General features: G+C 33.2%; 1 protein-coding gene across 2 annotated transcripts in view; it reads left to right on the top strand.

Annotated features, from left to right (window-relative positions):
* Nucleotides 1–2,505: 2,505 nt before the first annotated feature.
* LOC145283741 (acyl-CoA:lysophosphatidylglycerol acyltransferase 1-like) overlaps nt 2,506–23,408 on the top strand; it is a 183,762-nt gene continuing 162,859 nt past the window's right edge. Inside the window, exon 1 of one of the 2 annotated variants that reach the window (XM_080132798.1) lies at nt 2,506–3,358. The gene's annotated coding sequence lies outside the window, so the exon portion shown is untranslated. Of the gene's footprint in view, nt 3,359–3,386; nt 7,099–23,408 lie in introns of those variants that run through there. The other variant, XM_080132799.1, reaches the window with a different exon arrangement.

Below are 23,408 nucleotides of genomic sequence, written 5' to 3'. Positions count from 1 at the left end.
ATATAAGTAATTGCGTATGGGTGTGTGTGCTCGTATTGTAAGAAAAGTGATTTGGAATATGAATGCTTAAAAGTAGGTTTGAGTTCTCGCTGGACGTGATGAATTTCCATGATGGGTATTGTAGTTCATCTGTGGCCCGTGTAAAACCATGACGGGTGTTTTAACGTCTTACAAAGACGGAGCTTCCTCAAACACGTGCTGCACTTGAGAATTTGGAGAGAAACAGCTTTGATTTTGGCAGGTAAATGCCTTTATAGTGCCCGCTTGCTGCTGCAGGACTGATTACCATATTCAAGTACGAGGGAGCGTAAACATAGTTCGTTTGCTTTTATATATGAGTGTGGTCACATCACAACGTCATCTCCCTACACGTTTTTAATAACGCGTAGGCGTTTCAAAACGGTGATTGTTGTGGAAATATTCCTGCCTATCATTTATTCCGGTAGGACGTAGCGGGTCGGATCAACTCTTCCCATCTTGGCTGTTTATAGTCACAGCGTTTCAGTCGGCATAACCTTTTTGAAGTACATTTTTTTAAATTCAGTAACCCTCTAACTTGTAAATGTGTACATGGCAAACTCAGGAACTTCAAGAAGGTCGGAGGTTATATCGGCCAAGACGATGGGAATATAACAACTACAATTAGAATAATAATATTGTGAATAACCTAAACTGTCGACGATAATCAATTTTCGCGCTTACACGCCTCTATTCCGAATTCGTGGCCGTGGGTCGTCATCAACGAATTGTTTCTCTTGTATACAACAGCAATAAACAACGTTTTAAAGTTTAACTTAGAAGGTTTCAAACCGATATAAATGTGTGTACGCTAACAATAAAATTAAAAAAAAAAAAATGTTTATAAATTGAATTATTTAGTTTTCAGTAATCAATATTTAATTTTTATTTGATAATTTTCATTAAAAAATATTCCAGCAAATTTTGATAAATTTTAATTTTTTTTTTTTTTTTTCCATGAAAAAGACTTTCTGTGATTTTCTTTTGTTTTTATTATGACCGTTTGGTGCAGGAGGAGAGGATCACGGTCACAAATTCGGAAAAAAGCGCGTGAGCGAGAAAATTCAATATCGCCAAATTATCAATACTCATCTAAATAATGATAAAAACAAAACGCACGCATATGATGACATGAAAAGAAACTGGAATCTTAGGAAGATCTCTATCATTCCAGTAATCATAGGAGCAACTGGACTCAAATAAATAAAATAAATAAAAAACTATTAGAAAATTATACTCGGTGAACCAAGTGCAAGAAAAATTTAAACAGTTGTTTTAAAGGGGAATCAAATTCTTAAAAAAAAAAACAAAAAAAAAACTCTCAGTTGGAATAGATAAGAGATGATGAATAGTAGAATGCCCCATCCCCAGCTTGAATAAACTTATAAGAAAAGTGAAAAAAAAAACAAAAAAAAAACAAAACAATAACAACAAAAAAACCCAACAAAAAACAAACAAACAACAAGAAAGGTTTTGTATTATTCATACTATTCGGAGTATTAATCTCATCTTGGTTATTATATTTCACAAACATTTCGGCCGATGTAAACTCCGACTTTCTTCACGTGGGTTTGTACTACTATACGCATAGATTCGAAAAAGTTGTCAAAAAAACAAATATATAACAAATAAATGTTATCAAAGTCAAGATAAGTTATTTTTCTACCTAACTGGATATTTTTTAGTGTTTTTATGTCATGCAACATGTTTATTCAGCTCGAAAAACAGTGTTTACCGATATATTGGAAAATTTAAAATGGCGCCGGCCCGCCGGACTCTCTGTTGAACACAGAAAGTTTGGAAAAATGAGGTAAAAATAAAAAGACTATACAAAATACTGTTAGAAACTCATCGAATATATGTCAGCCTGTAGCATATACTGAGCGTTGAGCGAGTTTCTAATAGTATTTTGTATAGTTTTTTTTATTTTTAACTCATTTTCCCAAACTTACCGTGTTCAACAGAGAGTCTGGTGCCATTTTAAATTTTCCAATAGATCGGTAAACACTGTATGCTTTTCGAGCTGAATAAACATGTTACATTAAATAAAAGCACTAAAAAAATTATCCAGTTAGGTAGAAAAGTAACTTATCTTGCCTTTGATAACATTTATTTGTTATATATATATATATATATATATATATTTTTTTTTTTTTTTGACAACTTTTTCGAATCTATGTGTATAGTGATACAAACCTCTTCACGTATATCTTTTCAAACTTGCGAACCTACAACTTGAGATGGGTATTCTATCCAAGCCACGATCCATTTCTAGTCGACAAGGTGCACATGAAGAAGGTCGGGGGTTACAACGACCGAGATGTTAGAAATATAACCAAGCAATTAAAATAATCCAAATTATTCATCCTCATCCAAAATATTCCAAAACATGGACATCCAGATATTTTTTCTTCTCCTTTTCTGTAACCGAGAAATATTTTCTTTCTTCTCTCTTTCCTTTTGCTCCTTTCTAGTCGTACTCCTAGTAATTATTGTTGTTGTCATTTGAATAGAGTGCTATAAGCCAGTCTTCCTCAAAAACGAACGACCGTTGTAGTCGCATGCAACTGATCCCCTCTTTGCTGTCTTTAATCCCTTTCCAACACCGAGTCCGATTGGCTGCCGACCACATGGGATGCTGTAGAGTGGTTGCTGTTTCTTTTGCTGTTTAAAATATTGCGAGCATGACTTCTTTCTCTCAGCTGAGGGTAGAATAATGTACGATCACTCTTCAATTATGGACAAACGCAAGAATGGATGATGACGAAGATGACGACGAAAGTAAAAAAAAACAACTTGGACTTTATTTTTAAAAAATAAAAAAAATATATCTCGTCCATTTGATAAAAAGATACTTTCCCTGGACTGTCACTATTTTTTTTTTTCCTTTCTTTTAAGTGTGTGTGTGTGTGTGTGTGTGTGTGTAATAATATTAAACACGAAGCGTGTATTATTATTATTATTATTATTTTTTTTTATTTTTCGGGGTTTATTTGAAAAGGAACGACACGGGCATTTGGCCGCCTTCATCAGGGGAGTTCACCGACGCCTCCAAACACCAACCAAGGACACACCAGGAGGAACTCAAGAAAACGACTTTGTTGTGGGTGGGAGATTTTTAGCAGCTGCCCCCCCCCCTTTTTTTTTTCATGATTATGATGGAGGTCCAGTTATATAAAAAAAAAAACAACACAAGACAACAACAAATCCGTCCATAAGACTTACGGGTCTCTTTCTCCCCATCGCCTGAGTTTCTCCTTCTTTATATCCGCCGTTTCCAAAGAGAGACACAGGGATTTAAAACAACCCCCTTTTTTTTCTGGATTTACGATCAACAAAGGTAAGAACAGTAATGTTGCACTTTTTTTTAATATATTATAATTTTATTTTTTATTTATTTATTTTTTTACAGTTTGTCTTGAGATATATATATCTTCCTCTGGTACTAGTGCACTTATTGATCCGTGCTGAAATAATAACGCTATTATTTAAAAAAGCCATTCTTAACATGGGGAGGGTGTTTTGTACCTATTATTCTATACTTTAACCTTACAATTGAATAAAAAAGCATAGCATAAAACTTTAATTAAACTTGGAAATACGATTTAAAAAATAGCGCCGGATCAGTCAGTGATTAGCACACAAAAAAAAAATAGCACGGTAACATAAATGCATAAGTACCAATAAACAAACAAAACAAGGTGCTTGTGCAACTCAACATCCACAAGCCAATTTAGAAAGCCATTCTTAACAGGGGGGGCAGATTTTAACTCTTACATTGTGCGGACAGACCCCCCCCCTCCCAAATTAACTCCTCTGCTCGTGTTAGTTAAACTGCACTAATGCCAAAAAAATTGTAAACATGACTTCTAAATTATTTTCTCTAAGCCCTCCAGCCTCTCCAGCACCCGGCAATATGTTTCTACACGGGTAACGCTAGATAGATACATTTTTATTTTATAAAACTTATGTTCGTTTATATTTTAAGTAGCTTTTATTTTATTTAAAAATTAATCAGTGTTTAAAAATTTGTTTTATTAAAAAAAAAATTGTTTGAACTTATTTAAAAATAATTGTTAGGTATTGGTATTTCTACTTTTATTTTTGGCCGGTTTCTTTTCTGTTACTTCTAAAATCTTTTGCAAAAAGCAAACCCATTCGTTTTTAATTCTTCTTCTAAAAAAAAAAAAAAAAAAAAAATTGGAAGCATTTTAATATTTTCAGATACAACATAAAACTGTTTTATTTCACAATATTAGCGAAAACTTTAAGCACCATTTAACTCGAGTAGTAACGTTTTTCTGTTGCAACTATTTTAGTCATCCTTGGAATTAAAACAGTTGCAAGACAAATAGAGGAAATTTTACCTCTTGCCCCCCTACGCTGTCAACATAAAAATGAGATTCGTGTGTGCGAGTACACGCCAACACCCTCGAAATACAAGGGAGAGAGGAATGCTTATGCACTTATGTTACCGTGCTGTATTAAAAAAAAAAAAATGGTATTTTCAAGTTTTTCGATAGGTTATTTAAAGTGAAAGTACAGAATAATTACAAAACCTCCCCCTCCTCTTCATGTTAAGAATGTCTTTTGTAAATGGTGTTTCGTCACGGTAACATATGTACATACCTACCAAATAATGAAATAAACATTTTAGACTTAGTGTGTATGGCGGTGGGTGGGGGGGGAGAGGGGTCACTTAACTGTATAAATATAAACAAAAATTATCACTCCGTGCTTTCATTGTTCATCTTGCGTAGGACGGAACGAGTAACCATTTGTCTTCAAATGGCTGCCATTTTGGAAATGGAAAATGGTTACTAGTTTTGTCCTACGCTATATCGTCAAGATAACTTTGTTAGCAATAAGCAGTCTAACCGCTCTCTAAATTGTTTTTTTTTTTTTATTATTTAAAACATTTCGGGTATTTTCAAATATTTAATAATTACAAAAAAATCTTCTCAATCACTGAGCCTTGGTTAATGCTACTCTAAATGAAAGCTCTTCGTTTAAACTTCTCGACTTAACGTTTACAGGGAACACGAATTGGAACAAATATATAGAGGGCTATTGCGGCGAAGGTGGGCTTTGTTTACTATGCATGAAGTGAAGTACTGTTGCAGCTGCTACTAGTCTGCGAACTTCAACCTCTGTCCCATCGACGAAATATTGCATCCGTGCCTATTTTACAAGTATTTTAATGGAAGGTGCTCCTAACTCCAAGCCTTTGTACCCCTTCGACTAACCAAACAAGTAGCAAACTCCCACCCTACGATAAAAAGATCCTTAGACGCCGGAAAACCTGCTCAAATTTCTTCCCTCGAACTGCTAGACTTTGAAATTTCACCCCTCTCGGGTCCTTGCTTCACCGACTGTACTGACATGTAGGTGTTCAAGTGTAATCTGAACTGAACAGATATCTTGTTCAACTCCCTACATAATAGCCCCTTACATTGAAGTGGCACTGTGCCTTGTTTCGGGTGAAAAATACAAAAGAAAATATGGTGCTAATGCAGAGAGTGATCCGCGCTATTTTTTAAATCGTATTTCCACGTTTAATTAAAGTTTTTTTTTTTTTTTTTTTTTCAATTGTAAGGTTAAAGTACAGAATAGGTACAAAACAAAACACCCTCCTCTCCCCATGTTAAGAATGGCTTTTTAAATGTTATTTCAGTACGGATCACTCTCTGCATGAGTACCGAAAATATAATTGAATAAAAAAAAATCTCATTGTGTGTGTGGGGGGGGGGCGGGGTCAAAGGGAAAAATTCGGAAACATTCTCGAGTTCAAGATACCCCTGAGGGTCTGAGGTTACATCGACCGGAATGTTGTGAAAATGACATTCAAGATGAGAACAGTAGTGAGTCCGTAGATGCCAAATACGAATAACCTGTAGTCATTTCAAAAATTCAGAAACTTAAAATTTTACCACCTAAAATAAACACTGCAGCTGAATATCTATATTTTTATCTATAAACATGAAAATGTATATATCGTACTGTATGTGTATGGCATGCATACACTGTATGCTAAAGATGTTATTACATAAGTATTTAAAGGTTCTGTTTGAAATGAACGAAAAGGCAGACAAATTGTGCGTCACAGTAAAAACTGAAATATACTGAAACTTTTTCAGTTCGTTTTTCAATATCCCAGCTTTGTCTGTATTAATAAAATAATATAACAATTTTTTTTTTCGCTTATCCGTAACTTTTATAAATTACCGATTGCATTGTTTACACTTAATCGAATATTTGTTGATTTCTAAATTTAAGTAAACGAAAAAATATCCGTCTAAAACAGATTGTACTAAGTAGGGTCTCTGTACGAAGGTTTCCACTCAGTCAGCAGCAGCTTAAATTCTTGCGGTATTACGTGTGGATACTTAAAAAAAAAATCTAACACGGAAAGAAGGAAGAATAACTTGGGATAGTTTGTGTGTATATACATTTATACACGCGTAAAATGTCCTCGCCCTTCCCTATTTTCAAGCCATTCTATCTTAACCCGATGACGAGGTCGTGAAATACGCACGTAATTATTTAAAACAACTTTTAACAGCTCTAAAAACGCCCCGAAAAATTTGAATCATTAACTTTCATTGAAAGCCGGTTTATTATAATTTTTTTTGTAGTTTTCCGACTACTTTTGTATTGTATTTGAAAGATTAAAGTCTAAAGTTAATTTACGAAAGGAAAAATAAAAATGTACACGTGAAAAAATGTTACGAAAAATGTTTTCCCGGCAACATTCGGAAACTGACAAATTCAGCTCAATTTTGAAGTTAAATAAATTCGTTGTAAAAAAAAAAAAAAAATAAAAATAAAATAAAATGATAAAGTAGTTTTTTTTTTGTCTATTTCAAAGATAATTTAAGTGAAGTCCTAAATATTGAATTAAACAAAAATACAAAAAAAAAAAAAAACACCTTGTTCGTACCAAGAAAGGCTTAATTAGTCCCCAAAAGCGAGAGATTCTAGCTTCGCCAAAGCAAACAAACGAAGTCGTGTAAACGTGGATTCTGCGGAAGCCCAAAATGTCAGAAAGTCAAAAGACTGTCTGAAAATGACCCCAGGGAGGTAGGGATGCTGTTTTTCTTTCCCTATCTGCGCAGTGCAATAGTGCATTCTTATCGTGAACATTGGTATAATTTTACTATTTTAAAATTTTTCTATGTTCCTGATTTTAATTATTTTTAATAATCATATAAAACTTGTTGCGCCGAAAGTTTCATGTTCATTCAAGCAAAGAAAATATTAGAATCTATATAAAAATTACTGTAATCTAAAAGAAATATTTTTTGCCATTATAATTATATGAAAATATTTAACAATGCTTAATTCAATAATTTCGGTAGTTGGAGAAATTAATTATTCTTTGAATTATATTGAATTCATTAATACGAACTTTGGGGGCTTTTTTCGTAAGATTCCTAAAAAGTTGCCATTATTACAATTTATGATGCTTTATTTTCATAAAAAGCAAAGTTTTATATATTTCCACTAAGATTAAAATATAAATGGGTTCATTACATTCTGTGATCATATTTGATAAATACTGAAAATTTCATTAAAATTGGTTAATTTCCTGATTTTTTTTTTTTAATTTTTATTTTTAATTTTTTTTTTTTTTTAAGGGAGGGTCAAAAATATTTATATATTTGAGCATCATGGGCTATTCATTTTGCCCGTACCTAGTTTGTATGCGAAACTGACCCCCCTCCCTCTAAATTCTAAAATTTTTGCATTTATTTCTTTCCTACAAATTTTTAAGGATGTTATTGTTCGTATGTAATCGCATTAAAAAGTAGAATCTATTTTTTGTGTGTGGGGAGTGATTGCTGAAAGTGTTTCACTGAATTCGACATAAAATAACATAGGGTTGATGCCACGAAACAAAACTACAAAACCTCTCAAATGTTCAAATAATTCGTTTGGCGAAAAAGGTATATTTTTACAATGTAGAAAATGTCCCTTTTTTTTATTTTCGATTTCTCGTGCAAATTTTCATCTTCTCGTCGATTATTTTTGAGTAATTGAATTTATGATGAAAACAAATGAGTTTGTTTTTGAATGACATGCGACTTGATACTGTAAGATTTTTATTTAAAAGTTTGTAAACAAAGCTAAGTTATATAATTTAAAAAAAAATACAGCGTCTTTTTTTTTTTTTTTCTGTCAACGAAGATTTTCAAACATTTAAATCTCCTTTCGCTAATGAAAGGTAAGCCTTTTTAATCTCAATATAAATTGTTGTGAGTGCTGACTGCTGCTCTAGTGCTCTTCTGCTTTTCGTCTCTACATGACCTGAACATAGTTTGGCTAACTGTACCTACCCCGTGTTGCCTGGGAGTGTTTTATTTTTTTGGTTTTGTTTTTTACTTAATAAAAATCTAATTTTTAAATAAGATTTTAAAAGTTAAGTAATCGTGCAGTTTCTCAACCCCTGTAATTTAATCGAAAGATGAGTACTGATTTGAGTCCAAAATTTCTTGCGCCTGAAAACTTACATCACGTGATATTTTTGACGGTGTAATCTAAACAACCGTAACCTTGTCTGAAACAGCCGGGTGTTATTTTCTCAAGATGTTTGAAAGTTTAACTTATATATATATATATATATATAACACCCTCAACAAAATTACGTAATCTTAATTTTCCGATGTCAGAAATTTGGGACTGCTCACATACATCTGTACTAAAATACATGGGCATTTCTTTAACAAGAGCTAACAAAACAAACGTAAGTGGGGGGAGGGAGAAAAAAAAATAAGTATAACATGTTGCTAAAGGAGAGATAAGCTGTTCTTCTACCTACCTAGATAAGTGTTTTTTTTAAACTTAAAGCGTTGTTTGTTTTTGAAACAAGATAAAAAACAAAAACAAAAGGCAGTTTCGTTAAAGCCATTTGGATCTTCTATATCCTTGGAAAATTAGAAAATACTGGTCCAAAACCCACCAAATGTTGATTGATGATATTGGATGGGTTCTAGTAGTTCTACCATAGCTGTTGTATACATCATTATGTATGTGATTTATATAAGCAAAGTTTATCTATTTGTGAGTGTGACAATAAAATAAGTTTGTCTTACCGTGCAGATACTTATTTAATATCAGTATGAGTGAGTAGAGATCAGGATGTCCTGTGGAAGAGATATTACCTGTTTGGGTATACCATGGCTCGAGAAGATGTTTTGTACAGGTTATTACTGTTGATGCAGTTGTATCGGTGAGATGGCTGAATACAAAAGAATTTTGAGTGGTAATCCACGACCATGAGGAAATCTCCCCCCCCCCTCCGCAGCCTGAAGAGGTCTGTACCAACCTTATGTCATGGTTGGTCAGGAATGTCATGCCATATTTCTGGCTCTGAACTTTGTCGATTGCTATAGCATTGACATGAATCGCAATTTTTTTTATCATGTCCTCTATTTCTTTGTTCATGTTTGGCCAAAAAAGAGACTGGATTTGGTTTTCTCAATACCAAGATGTGTCTGATGTAAAATCCTGCAGATTTCTGCTCGCATATTGGTTGGAACAACAATTTGTTGACCCTTTAATAGTAGTCCTTCCTGGTATGTCATGTCATCTCTGTAATTAAAATATGGTTGAAGACAGGTGTTGAGATTATTTCGATGCTGTAACCATCCTGACTTGATTTGCTGTTGCAGTTGTTGTAATGTTTCATTAGCCGTCTGAGTTATAAGCTGTTGTCGACGTTTGTCACTAAAAGGTATTGAAGAAATTAGGAAGTGGACAAAAAAGTTCATTTCTTTGTCAGAAATTTCTGGATTGTTGTACTTTTGTGCTGCACGGCTGAGTGTGTCAACAACGTGCATTAGTTTGCCCTGAGTGTATTCAATTTCGAAATTGTATTTCTGTAAGTGTAATAGGAAACATTGTGCTCTGGGTGGGGTTTTAGAGATTGGTTGTGTAACAATAGTTTTGAGAGGCTTGAGATCATTGTTTATTAGAAAGCGTTGCCCATATAAGAATTCATGGAAATGTTCACATGCAAATACTATAGACAACATTTCCAGTTCAAGCGAGCAATAGTTGCCCTCAGTTGATGTAAGAGAATGGCTAACAAATGCCACTGGAGTCCAGTTATTGTGTTTTTGTTCCAACATAGCCCCAAGTCCTAGGGTTGATGCGTTTGAAGAGGCTGATGGGAAGTGCTGAGTATTTTAATGTTGCACTCTGTGTAACTAATTTTTTTAGTCATCGAACAGCTTCTTTCTGTGGTTTATCAAAAGACCACATAATATCTTTTTCCAACAAGAGGCGAAGAGGTGCAGTTTCATTTTATAAGTTAGGAATGAATTTTCCTAAGTAATTTATCATGCCTAGAAAACGCTGGAGTTCTGTTTTGTTTGCTGGATCTGGCATGTTCATAATCGCTTTGCATTTTTTGTCATCAGGTTCAACCCCTCTACTGGATATTTTGTGTCCTAGGAATGTCAACTCAGTTTTGTTGAACTGACACTTTGATTGATTTAGTTTCGTGCCGGATTTCCTTATAGCATTCAGAACCTCAGTAGTTCTCTTTTGTAAGTGTTCTGGAGTGTCTGCTCAAATGATATCATCCTGTGAGTTTCTGCATCCTTCAACATGTTCTATGATAGCTGCTATTTTTGCATGACCTATTTCACTGGCACTGTGTATACCATATGGTAGACGTGTGAATCTGTAACGTCCACAAGGTGAGTTGAAAGTGAGAAGTTTGGAACTTTCCTCATCAACTTTAATCTGCCAGAATGCATTAGAAGCAGAATGCATTAGAAGCATCAAAACTTGGCACCTGCCATTTCCTGTATTATGTCTGATGCTGTTGGTAACCTATAATGCTCTCTTTTTATAGTCTTAAGATTCCGTGGGTCAAAGCATACACGAAGGGAACCATTGGGTTTTTCTACTACCACCAGCGATGATACCCATTCTGTTGGTTCTGATACAGGTTTAATGACACCTAACTGTCATTTTTATAAGCTCCATTTGAATTTTTTCTTTAGTACAACTGGAATATTCTGTGGATGACAGGTTTAATTTCTGGGTCCATTGTGATGTAATGAATACCGGGGAGAGTCCCAAGTTCTCCAAAGCATTCCTTAAATTCAGAGAGAAAATCATTGTTATTTGTTAATTTTGCATACCCTTTTTTAGGTTGAGACTAGTACAGGTGTTTAGTCCTAGTATTGGAGATGCATCTATATCTGCTATGACAAACATGACATGATACTTGACATTATTTCTTATTACTTGAGCAACACACTTACCTTGAACTGTTATTGCTGTGTCGTTATAGGCAGAAAGTGTTATGTTGGTTGAATGCAATTTTGGACGAACCGATAATCTATAGTAATCTTTTATCGGAAGAATGTTAACTTGACTGCCGGAGTCCATTTTAAATTGTATGTTCGTCCCATTGACTTGTAAATTAATGTTCCAATCTTCAGCTAAGGCATTAACTTTGTGGATTTTTGTTACTTTTTTTTTTCTCCTTGGATGAGAATTTGGCAGAGATGTTATCCACATAATTTTCATAATTATCATCGTCTGTAGAAGATGTCTCGCTGTCTTCCTGGTGCACTTTCTGTACTACTTTTTTAGCAGGACATCTACTCGCAAAATGATTTTGTCTCTTGCATTTATTACAGATTCGACCATATGCAGGGTAATTTCCATGAAAATGTGAGAATGAACAGAATCTACAGTTTTATTTTGTCGTGACTATAGTTATTATTTGAAGAGTGTGGTAAATCACTTCCGGATCGTTGTTGTGGTTGATTAGTATTTTCCTTTTTTACGAATTTCTTTTTTTTTAAGTTCACTGATTTTAATTCTTTCTGTAATACCCCCAGTCTTTGCCTAGTTAATTCAGCGGTTTGACCCGCTTTTATAGCTCTTTCAAAAGTTAAATCAGATTTGGCCATTAGTTTTTCTTGTAAACGTGAGTCATTAGTACCTAATTATTATTATTATTATTACATCTCTTATTAAACTTTCAGAGTTCATCAAATTCACATTCTTGGCTGAGTGTTTTTATTCTAGTAATGAACTCCTCAAACGATTCCGCGTCTTTCTGATGAGCAGTGAGAAACTGAAAACTAGTGTTACATTTGTTTGAGGGTTAAAAAATTCTTCAAATTTGTCTAAAACTGTTGCAAATTTAAGGCTGTCTTCCTCAGTTTGAAAATCAAAGTTTCTATAAATTCTGCGGTCTTGTTTGCCTTGACATTGCAAAAGAATGCTTGTTTTAACTTTGTCACTTTTCTCGAGTTTTTCTGTTGCCGTTAAATATATTTTAAGGTCTTGTTTAAAAACCTTCCAGCCTTTAAAAAGATTTTCTGAGGAAAAATCAGGTGCAGGAGGCGAAATAAAATGCTAATCCATTTTATTTATTTTTATTTTTTTCTCGTCAACAAAGCATATGGGTTCGAAACTTCTGACACCATGTTGTATACATCATTATGTATGTGATTTATATAAACAAAGTTTATCTATTTGTGAGTGTGACAATAAAATAAGTTTGTCTTACCGTGCAGATACTTATTTGATATCATTATGAGTGAGTAGAGATATGAGGAAAGAGATTGACTCAGAGTAGTTTAAAACACCTTTTATTTCCAAAACGCCATCTTACAGGAAACCTCAGCTACCGGAAGTGTCCTCAACTGTCAACCCGCAGTAAATGTCTTTTGTGTGTGTGTGTGTGTATATATATATATATATATATATATATATATATATACACACACATATAACAATAGCGTTCAATCGTATTGAACCAAATTGTTCAAAAATATGGGTTTGTTTTTGAATCCAAAGATTTGAGGAAGTGGTCAAAAATTCTAATACATAAATGATATAAAGATAAGTTACTCTTCTACCTACATGGAAAAGTTTTTTGTGGTTTTGCTCACTTTAAAATGTTTAATCAGTTGGAAAAGCATGTCTAACATTATGTGTGAGAACAAAAACAATGGCTGCGATTTGGCTCCTAAAATACGAAGTTTTGAAAATGACTTAAAAATTATATCTGCAAAATACTGTAAGAAACCCACATAATGTCACGGTAACATATTGTGTGGGTTTCTAACAGTATTTTATAATTTTTTAGTTTGTTTTTCTTGTTCTTACACAAGCTAGACCCCCCCCTCCCTGCAACCGATTAAACGTTTTAAAGTTAGCAAAACCACTAAAACTTTTCCAGATAGGTAGAAGAGTAATTTATCTATCTTTTTTTGATAGCCTTTATGTATTTGAATTTTTAACTACTTGTCAAATCTTTAGCTTGTAAAACAATCCCCAAAACATTGTAATTTTGTTGTCTTTACTTCTTCCAGATCTTGTTTATTGTCTACTGACAATAAACAACTGCTGGACAAATTGAATACAACCTTATCTATGAACAAGACCTGGTATTGAAGTGAGCCCATTTGTTCCGTATACCCTCGTCTCACCAAGCTGACCTCAGAATATAGGGCCTTCCAGTCGGCCAACAACCCAGCATCCCCACAGCCACCTCCACCTAGTGTAAGCACGCCAAGGAGATCAGACCGTGCTAAAACTATACTGAAATGGTTTGAGGTTTAGGTCCTAACAATTGAAAACTCACAGTATTCCTAAGTCACCTCCCGACCAGGTCCACTCAATGTTTCCCCTGTATTCATACAGATTCCCGTCCCCCTTGCGTATTGTTGTCATTTTGCCAGTCTTTAGGTTTAGCATCGACACAAATGCAAAAACTTTGGGAGAGATAGAGGATTATTATGTAGTTGTTTTGTCTTTACCTCTCGCAGTTTTTGTTCATTATCGGACAATAAACTGCTGGACAAATAGAGTATACTCGTATCTATATTTGCGTTACGATGGTGATCTATACCATTATTGGATATAATTTCTGAAACCTAATTAGTACATGAGAAATAGCAAATGTCGAAGCAGAAATAACTTAGGTTGGTGCAAAAATGTTTTTTTGACATTCACCTGAACCAACCTAATACTTCATATTTTTGCACCAACCTAATACTTCATAATTTAAACGCGTCCAAATTCTTTTCAAATTTCCAAGTGTCATAAATTCATATTTTCTATATTAATACAAAATTAAAATTACTTGAAACGCATCCTGATAGGTTTAATTTAAAAAAAAATATTTTAGAGGAAGGGATAAATTTCACACTGAGGGTCGCAAAGTGGGTGATCAATTTGATGTGTATACTTTGATTTAGTATTTTCTAGAGATTGAATTTTATAAAGAAAGTTACGGCATTGCCTGTAGATGTTACACAAGTCGGGTGGAGCGTTAACTGTTCATTCGCTAATTTCTTTTTCTTTCTTTTTTTTTTTTCATGGGCAGACTATTGTGTTTGGGGTTCACTTAGGCATCGTTTCTAGTGGTGTTTGTACGTCTGGAGGAGGATGGCAAAGGCGTGACCAAAGCGCATGCATTCAGAGGAGTTTCCAAATCGCGCCCCCAAAAATTAATAAATTCATTATTCTATGCAAATTTAAAACTGATTTTATCACGTGTAGGCTGTTCTACACAAATATTGGATTTGTAGAAATAATTAAACCATTTTAAAGTGGTTGGTAAAAATACGCCTCTTAAATTTTTACTTTTGTTAAAAAAACTGAAAGGAAAACTGGTTGCACTTTTCTGCATTAGGTTTCTGAAAATTATTTTTTGCGTGCTCTTTGTATAGGAAAGTTTGTTTAGTACTTTGGGTTATTGCATTTTTGATTGCGATAATTCATTAAAGGTTGGTAACAAAATGTCATGTAGAGGCGATAAACGCATTTTGATTTATGGAAATGTAATGGCATAACGAAAATTTTAAACTATTAAAACTTAATTTTAAATTAAATCCACTATTTTTACTAATGACTTAAGACTTCACTAAACTTTTTTTTTTTTTTTTTTTTTTTTTTTTTTAAGGCTCGGGCTACTCGAGGATAAGGGTTAAAGAGTGTACAGTAGTCAAAGGGACATATCATAGTAATCGTTAGAAGTGTAAATTTGGTAAATTGGATTACTTAAGGGGAACGGCTCATCAAGAACTTGTTTACGTTGGATTTGGAGGCGGCCATGTTGTAGTCAGCTGGGAAGCAGGAAAACGGAAGAGTTCCACAGGTGTGCAGTTTGAAGAAAGAAGCTTTGTTCATGGAATCTACTTTTAGGTTTAGACACAGATAAAGAGTGGGGGAAATTATTGATAGTGTTTCCAGCTAGACGAGTGTTTCCATAGATTGGAGCTCCTACGAGTACCTGCCATGAAAATAGCGATAAAACAGAGACAAGCTCGCAACATCTCTTCTATGATAAAGAGGTTGTCGGGAAGAGAAAAGGGCATCCCCCCCCCCTCCCACTAGGCTACGAAGTCTATTTTGAACTTTGTCAAGGCAGGATAAGATTTTTCTAGCAGCTCTTACCCAGATGTGGCAACAGTACTCCATTCTTGGACGTACCTGGATCTTTTACTTATTAGTTAATTTTTTATTTATCTTTTTTTTGTAAATCATTACTTCTGACTCTTGAAGTTTGTTCAGACCAATGACCTACAGTTTAACCAGTTACTGCATATAAATATCTCCCAACATTTTCAATCTTTAAATACTTGAGAATTCGCAAAGGATGTTAAAGCCAGTTTAAAATAGCTTTCTATTCGATAGTTTAAATACTTCCCAATTTCTTTCAAATTTAGATTGATGCCGAAGTAATTAAATCTAACATAAAAAATCGAAGTGCATTATAGTGGAAGTTAGCTAAAAAAAGAATCAAACTAGTGTTCATAACCATGTCCTTATAACTAAAAAAAAAAAAAAAAAATTATAAACTTTAGTTATGGGTCTTCATTGGCTAGTCTCTTTCTCTATGTATTCATAAAGATGCCAGCTATTTTCCGGTCTAATTTTCATTTCAGCTTTTCATGCATATGAAACTTTATAACCGTGTTTTCAATGCGTTTATTTTTTAAGTCTGTGATATTCAGTACATCAAAACGAGCACTACTTGGCATTTGGCAACCCTGCTCTTATATATTTGAGAAACCGTCAAAGTTCCTTTTCTCATTCTACTATAAAAATGTATTTTCTTTATGGCATATCTTTCTAGTGATAAAAAGATATACTCAAGTTATTAATACTCTTGAATTTCTGTTTGAGCACTAAGTCAGAGGGGTCGTTTCCTTAGCCATTTAGATAAGTTCTGATGAGATGATCTGAATTAAAACATTAGCTGAAGTCCTTATCTTTGCTTTATCTTCCCTTCGTTTCTTTATAAAGCTTTTCTTGGTAATAAATGATTCCTTGGATTTGAAACCTATGGACAAGAAACGATGATAAACTACAGATAGATAAAATTCAAAGAACGGTTTAATTTAAGGATTATAGCAAATGGAATTGAAAATGTTTTTAATAGTATTTTCTTTAGTTCATTTTAGTCATTTTATTTTTGCATTTTTAATTTTGATAAATCTCTGACAAAATTATATTTTCGGTTAAGTCTGAAATTTGTGTACAGCTTGATGACCACATCTTCAGATTTCGTCAAAATATCAGTTATGGTCTAACTTGGACTGTTTAGATTTTCGCATGTTAAGTTCATGGAAAAGGGGAAGTCACACGTTTAATAACATCGGTTCTGTTCTTGCTGCTAAAACTTGGCCCATATTGTCATGTTTGAAAAGTTTGTCCTTATCGAAATTTTGACAATTTTCGATTTCTTTTCTTTTTTTTTTTTTTTCTCTCCAAATTTGATGTATAGATCAAATTCTCTTTGATAACAAACCGCTGTGCAAAATTTCAACCTGATCAGATTAATAGCTTGTGAATTATCCACGTTTCCATGGCATAACTTCAGATATACTTTCTACAATATGGAGAAGTTAGGCCCAGATAAAACTTTGGCCTATCCTTTCATTTTCTGGTGGAGGTATGTAATTTTATAACCGACTTATTGATTTAGTTATATAAAAAAAAAAATGTACAAGTCCTGGAACAACGGTACGTACACATGTACAGTTGCATGCGAAGATGTCTTGTAAATTCAATGTAGAGATTAGGCAAAAAAAAAAAAAAAAATCTCAAGATCTGTCTTTTTTTTTTTTTTTTTTTTTTTTTTTTTAAATTAATATCAGGAAAATATTTTTGCTTGAGTTTGCTTTAGTACATAAGTTAGATATTCATTTCATAAACAGATGAAGATAATCTGGAGAAAAGCACTTAAAAGTATTTAAGAAATTATGTATCAAAATTAATCTTAGAACAATGCTTAAGTTTAAATTTTTTTATCGTTAATGTTTATGAAGTCGTTATCTTTTTATCAAACTCTTAACGTTTTATCTAATCTATATAACTTGAGTGTGAAAGTGTTCGTCTTTCTGTATGTTTGCAAACAATTAAAATGGCTTTGGCTTGAAACTGTTTATAATAACTAGGGCTAAGACAACAGCATATTCTTTTCATTGTTTTGACTCTCGAGTGTATATCCGTTGATATCTTATATGCTTTTATATAGTGATGTGGTTCTCGGTTGACTAACTGTGTCTGATATATACTCAAGTAAAAACAATAAGAATATTCTGTTATCGCCCTAATAACCCCTGTTGGCAATTTATAAATGAAATGTCTTTGTTTACTAGTGGGATGGGAGTCGCCCGGTCATAAAATATTCAAATTTAATTTGTGCGGATTTTATATTTATTACAAAGCCAATTGTCTATTAAATATAATATTGTAGCTTTATTTATATGTGTGTGTGTGTGTGTGTGTGTGTGTGTGTGTGTGTATATATATATATATATATATATATATATATATATATATATATATATATATTAGTATTGATTTTGAAAGTTAAAAAATGACTTGGGTGCCATCAGTTAGAATCGAAACCAAAACACTTAACATTCCAGTTGTCTCCTACAGTTTGAGCTATTGACCGATAAGATTTAAAATTAAACTACATCAAACTATGAATGAATTTTCGCAGGTGTAAAAGTAACAGAAATGTCGGAAAGTTGAAATAAACATTTTGCATTTCAATTTGCAGACATTTCTGTTCGCGTTATTCATCCCTACAAATATTTTACTTGTTATAAACCATCCTTCATAGTATGATTGCTATTTCCTGTTAATTTCAGTATTATGTGACTAATTTAAAAGTTTATCGGTTAAATATTTTCAGACATGCATACATACATCTACTTTTATTTATATAAAGATGCCTAGCACAAATGTAGATGCCCCCTCCCCATATTGTTATAAAGCATTCTAATATAAAATTAATATCAGAATTGGATTTCTCAAAATTTTATTTGAACAGTCATTTTTGATCTGGGTATAGTCTTTTTTGGGACTGATGCATTTGTTACCATGCTGAAATGTTATTTGGCAAGCCATTCTTAACATGGGGAGGGTGTTTTCTAACTATTTTCTACTTTCACTTAACAATTTAATATAATATAAAAGATGACATAGAACTTGAATTTCACTTAAATATTTAAAAAAAAATATAGCGTGGTAACAAGCGCATAAGCACTCCCATTATTTTTTAATTTATTTATTTTTTTTTTTAGACGGGCATAATTTGTTTGATAATTTGGATTGTTCAAACTATTGTCATCTTTGTTAATTTCACAATGCTTTTTACTAATGTAACCTCTGGGCCATGTTTAGGTCACTCTTAAAATTTGCGTATCTTTATCATACTTGAGAATCTATAAAATTTAAAAGTGTAATTCTGTGTGTATACATTTCCCTACCAAACTACTTTGTCAATTTTCAGTCTACAGACTCAAGGTTTGACATAATGCATACTGAGATTTGGGAAAATCTTAATCGGTTTTCGGCCAGAAATTTGGCTGTTAAGGGGTCAGTTCAACGATCTTTGACCTTTGAAAACTCTACTAAACTCCTCCACAAATTGTGTTTAAACACTTAGAATTTTAGATTTGATGAAGAGCATTGAGATGATTAAAAATGAATGTAATGAACAAAGTCTGTTTGCAGATATAACATTGGATTTGAAATACACCCTATTGTAACATGCATGGAAGCAGTTGTGTGATAAAGTTTCATGGATGAGTTCTTGGGATGTCGCTTAATAGTTTACAATGAGGTAAGGTTCGTAAAATTTCAGTCCATTAATTATCAAGGTTTTGGCCATTGTGATATCACATAAGTTGATTAGAAATTGTAGCTAGTTGGAATTGGAAGGCTTTTTTTTTTTTTTTTTTTTTTTAATAAGCAGAATCTGAGAAATGTAGATGCGTTCTTTGAATTGTCCAATGAGTATTGTAGTGGTTCTTAGCAAAGTTGAGGTTCTTCCTGCTTTATGAGCAAGCATACTTTTTAATGACCATTTGTACTATAAAATGGTTGCAGACCTCAAGGAGTTGAAAAATTTGGTAAAGCAGATTGGTTTACATAGGTTGCTGTATTACTTAAGTGTGCATGTATGTAATGGGTGGGGGGGGGGCTAGGGGTTAGCTGGTTGGTTCTTGACTCTGAAGTTTCTAATTGAACCTTGACTGTTATAAAAGTTAGTCATAGTTTAGTCACTATCATATTCGTTTTAATATTCGTTTTTACAGACTGACATGCTTTGGATGGCTATAAGAAATTCAATTTATGATCAAGTATTTATTCCTAAATTCCATTACCTGGTTTTCCCCTGTGAACTGAGCCTTCTATTCTAACTGTTCTCCATTTATTTACCCAAGAGCTCTTGTCCATTTTTTTTCAATGTGGCCACATCCCTATACCGTCTCTAAGGTCATCTTTACTTGCTTTACACATCCATTGTATAATTTTCATAATTTCACTCCATGCAACACCTGTCTTCAACTTTCACTGGCCAGGTTCAATTTACATGCATTATCACACTGCATACACCTACCTGCTAGACTCTCCATTTGACTGGTAATGGCGGAAGTCATTTTTAACTAGCAGAACGCCCATCCAGGTATTCTGTTAGTTTTGTCAGATATAAACCCTACTTTATTTAGTTTTCATCTGTTTTTTGCTAGAAAGGTAATCATACCGAGTCAATGCAGTCCTTTAACTAGATTCCAGGATGGTGACGTGTTCGTGGTAACTAGCCAGTATAAGGTATTCGTTTATTTTCTTTTTGGATTAGCTTTTACCTCAATATCCTTTGCTCTTTTATGTTCATTTTTTTTTTCTTTTACTTTGTTAGGACTGAATTGACATATCAACGGCCATATTTGTGAATCCAAGTTAAATGCTTCCACTTTTACACAAGATTTTACATACTTATTGAATTTCCATTAATGCAAAATTTATCTGGATTTGATTATTTAAACAATAACTTTGCAGTAGTTTGCTTGAAGATATTGATATCTTCGTGTATCAATAATCTCTAATCAAATATATGCTGTCAACATCCTCCATTCAATCTAAATCTGATGTTCAAACGTCTACAATGTCATCTTGATCTAACAGGATTCCTGATTTGATGTTTGATTTCATTGTCATTTATTGATATCTAATAATAATCTATTACTAGTGGAGATTTGGTCTGAAGTCAAAACTATTAGTATCTTTAATACTGAATTCAATTTATTTCAGATAATATACTGTCTTTCAAAGCTCAAGACAGTGGAAGTACTGTAGTATCCATTTTATGATATCATCCTGTCCAACATGACCTTTTTTTTCTAGTGGCAGTGTAGTATGTTCATGTACTAGCAAAAATATAATTGGAGGAAGCATATTATTAGTAATGTACAGTATCTTTCTCTTACTTAAAATTAAGTGGGTCACATTTTCCAAGTTATTCCTAAATAGCAATCCATTTGCCATTGATGCTTGAACTAGCCTTTTTTTTCCTTGCACTGTTATTGCTATGAAAATACTTTATTTCACAGCAGTTATTTTATTTTTCTAAATAGTTTTGGTTAAAACCACTTTTACAGTGGAAACATTTTCCCCTATCGAATCCTTAAACATTTAAGGCATGTCGTAATGTAAGGAGTTATTTCCTTTAGATTCCTGGAAAAAAAAAAATCTACCCCGCTTTTTTTTTTTTTTTTTTTTTTTAAATATCAAAGGAGCGTTTCCACATTAATTATACATTATTTGTTCCTTATTTACGCCCTAAAACAAACGTTAACAATACATTTTTCAGAAAATAGTTTGATTATAGAATTAGCCACTAAATTTAATTTTTGCCCCCCCCCCTCCCCCAACAAAAGAGGGATTGGACTTAGTAATTCACTCTCGTTTGTTTGCACTTTTCCCATCAAATTTTTTCTCTATAGGTTTATAAAAATAGTTGCTGACTTCTAGAAAGTCTAAAGTGCATGGCATCAACTTGGTGTGCTTCAAGAATCTGTTGGACTAAACCTTCTTCCTCAATCGTTCAGATATTGACATTATTCGTTGAAATTTATGCTGGTGACACAGAAAGCATTATGAATCAAGATATTGCTGGTTCTCTCTCCCTTATGTGAACATGTGATGCAATGAAGGGGGGGGGTATCTTGTTACTGCTAACACCGAAATCGGGCTTCTCTGTTCAACATGAATGCTTAGATCTGTATTTTACCTTAGTTAGAATGAGTAGGTTTCTCCTGTTTTGAGGAAGCCTCTTGCTTTGAGAAGCTCATACTCAAATAGCTTCTTTCCTCGAACTGCTACACTTTAGAGTCCCCTCCTGAGTCCCTGCTTCCTTGACTGTACTGATATGCAGAACTTCAAGTGTAATGTGAACAAACCTCTCTCTGCCCAACTCCCTACAAATCTGGTCCCAAAAAGTGGCACTGTGCTTTGTTTGAGGTGAATTAACAGTAAAAACAAAAACAAACAAAAAAAGCTTCTAGGACTGACTTTTAATTCAAGTCTGAAATAGAAAATTTACACCAAATATTTTGCTAAGGTTGTTAATAAAATGGTCGTATGATTCTACCGCTTCAGAATACCAGACTACTCCAATATATCAAATATGTTCTAAGATGGAATGTTCTGAGTGTTCATTTTTACTATGACGGTGCAAAATTGACTTTGGAATCTAGTAGGAGAATGATCTCTTCTCCACCCTACAACCCTCTCTTTCTCACAGAAGAGATATTGCTAATCTTCCTCTACTGTATTGGTTTCTTCACGGTAAACCTTGACAGTTCCAATTCCTGGTTCCACTTTGTAAAACATTCACAGCAAGAACTCGTCTAGCTACAACTATTGCAAACAACTTTGCTTTCTTCTGAGCAGGATAGAATTTTGATGAACAGTTTTTCAAAGTTTTCATCTGCAGAACATGATACGTCACAGCTGCTTCCCAGCTGCTACATGGTCCAACAAATACCTGTCAAGCGGTCCTAAGTAATCCAATTTTGTTCATCTCTTGCGTCATTTTCAATCCTTTCATAGTATTGTTAGTGATCCAACTCTTTAACCTTTATTCTAGTGACCTTTGGTCTTGGTAACACACACACTCATATATATATATGTATGTGTGTGGGTGTGTGTTTTATTTTTTTTTTTTATTACCGTTTTATCTGTTTGGTTACATATGTTTCGGCTGTTAGATCGTAAACGTGGTCCAACATCCGAAACATGTAACCAAACAGATAAAATGGTAATAAAAAAAATAAAACACATATTTTCTCTGCAATAGTATTGAGCACTCTCTTCAGGTTTTTACTAATTACCAGTTTTACCACACACGCACACACACACACACACACACACATATATATATATATATATATATATATATATATATATATATGATGGGACAATTCAAATATTTTTCCCGATTCTGATACAATTACAGATTCTAATTCTAATTCTGATTCTTTATAAATCTCTAATTATTTAACTACAAGCTTATTTTCCCCCGATCTTCATAAAAAAAACATGTTCAATATGCAGATGTTTGCCTAAACGTAAAAATACTCTTGTGGAGAGTGATCTATCGATTTTAGCTTTACTGATATTATAAAATCAATGAATGTTAATTATTTTATCATTATTACCAGAATTGGAAGATTTTGCTTTAAACAAAATCAAATAAAAACGACAAAAGAATCGTTTTTGGGATCGGAAAATAGGCATCAATTTTTCCGATTCCAATACTTCCAAATCTTCTGATTGTATCTATCATATATCGATATATATATATATATATATATATATATATATATATATCGATAGATAGAGAGATGTAGATATAGAGATATATAAAATCATACACTTGAGGTGTATCTGTTACTAATGGAGATTTGGTATCTGTCTGAAGCCGGTACTCTACTGTTACTTCTATTGTATTTTTTAATTCTCCATTCAGTTAACTATACTATTTCAGACTTGCATACAAATGCTTAGTTCAGAGAGGGTGAGATTATTGTATCCATTCTGTCCTG

This window comes from Euprymna scolopes, chromosome 8, assembly GCF_053919585.1.
Source record: "Euprymna scolopes isolate OS-2025 chromosome 8, ASM5391958v1, whole genome shotgun sequence".
NCBI classification, from domain to species: domain Eukaryota; kingdom Metazoa; phylum Mollusca; class Cephalopoda; order Sepiida; family Sepiolidae; genus Euprymna; species Euprymna scolopes.
The sequence above is the reverse complement of the archived record's forward strand: the minus strand, read 5'-3'. Positions and strand labels throughout refer to the sequence as shown.